Genomic DNA, 2,098 nt, shown 5'->3' on the forward strand with positions numbered 1-2,098 from the left:
TAGCAGCTTATGCATGGATCAGACCAACAGTGTTACGATATTCTGCAGATGAATCAGAGAACATTTAAAGCATTATGCAGAATGCTTACAACGAGATATGGTCTAGTAGAGAACCATGGGAGATATTGCAATGTTCACACTGAAGAAGGAATTGCGATGTTTCTTGAGATGGTTGGTCAGAATAAAACAATAAGAGATATTGATGTTATATATCAAAGATCATTGGATACAGTGGAAGAGGAAACTTGATGAAGTTTTGAGCGCTATTTTGAAGTTTGCAGCGGATACAAAAAAACCGGGAGAATGAGAGTTCACAAGGGTAAGCTCAGTTCTGAGAAATGATGATCGATATTGGCCTTATTTTAAAGATTTTATTGGCGCACATGATGAAACGCACATCCAAGTTCGTCCTCATACTACAAATACAGAAGCTTATAGAGGAAGAAAGTTGGAACCAACAATGAATGTCCTTGCAATATGCAACTTCGATATGAAATTCATATATGCATATGTTGGTGTACCAGGTAGAGCTCATGATACAAAGGTATTGACTCACTGTGCGAAGCATGAAGTTTCTTTTCCACATCCGCCAAATGGAAAGTATTATTTGGTCGACTCTAGATATCCCATAAAGACAGGATATCTTGGTCCGCATCGTCGAATTCGATATCACCTTGATTAGTTTGTTAGAGGAGGACCTCCAACAAACATGCGAGAGTTGTTTAACAGGAAACATTCATGACTACGATCAGTGAGTGAGAGAACTTTTGGAGTATGGAAAGCAAAATGGAGAATCTTAGATCGTAAGCATCCTAAGTATGGTTTGACTAAGTGGATTAAGATTTTGACGACGACCATGGTACTACACAACTTCATACGTGAATCACATCGAGAGGATTATGATTTTATACGTTGGGAAAGAACGGAAGATTATCATATTCATGGTGATGAAGAAGAAGATAACGGTGATAATGATGATGATGATGATGATAGTGGTGGTGGTGGTGGTGGATACACTCCATATGAACCTACAGGAAACAAAGCGGTAGAAGGGATACCTGATACTATTACAGATCTGGATATTAATGATAGTGGTAAAGGGATATAAAGGGAAGATATTTGCAAGCAAATAGGAGTAACAAATTGGTATAATTATATATGATATACAAAATGTGTTCCATTTCACCCAGCCAAAAAAAAAAAGGTCATTTCTGGTATAATGTTCAGGGGAGAGTTGTGATTGGAGGATTATATCTTGTGATATGAAGGGGTCTGGATACTATGAGATCAGGAAAGCTTATTTGGAACATAAATGCCCCATTGATACCAGAAACAATTACTTGAAAAAACAACATCTAAGGTGATTTCAACTTTGTACAAATCGAAGTAAAGTGACCCACCCAAAGGACCAACCCCTATGGATCTGCAGCAGATAGTACTTGATGATCTTAGAGTGTCAGCATTGTACAAAAATGTTGGAAATCAAAGTTAAAAGCTGATGAGGATGTATTTGGGCCTGAGGATGAGTCTTACGATAATTTAGGTGAATACTTGTTTACTCAAACTGATAAGGAAATAATCGAGCAATCTGAACACAAATTAACGATAGATTGAGGAGTACAAATAAAGAGGTATAGAAACATGAAGTAACGAAGATGACGCTGTACCTGAGATCGTACTCTGGAAAACTCATGAGGAGAAGGAAGACACGGAGAAGCCGAAAGATCTGTAGGGAAATTTTTTTTAATTTTTGAAGAAACGACAGAGAAACCTTCAACTTTAAGAGAGAGAGTTGAAAGAGTGTGAGGGAAAGAGGATGAACAGACTCAAGCGAGAGAGAATAAAAGCTCGCAGGCAGCACTTCCGGCCTGTCATTACTCAAGCTGTCGTGTGCCTTATTCGGGACATGTGTAGTCCATCCGGCCAACATGGCATATGCAGGAAAATCGCTAATAGTCCACATAATGGCCGCTTTAAGGTTGAAGTTTTGATCTAATGACACATCATATGCCTCAACTCCGTTATCACATAAGTCTTTTAACTCCTCGATCAGTGGTTGGAGGATAACATCAAGACTAGCTCATGGATGATTTGGTCC

The sequence above is a fragment of the Capsella rubella genome, unplaced genomic scaffold, assembly GCF_000375325.1.
Source record: "Capsella rubella cultivar Monte Gargano unplaced genomic scaffold, Caprub1_0 scaffold_8, whole genome shotgun sequence".
In the NCBI taxonomy this organism is placed as follows: Eukaryota; Viridiplantae; Streptophyta; class Magnoliopsida; order Brassicales; family Brassicaceae; genus Capsella; species Capsella rubella.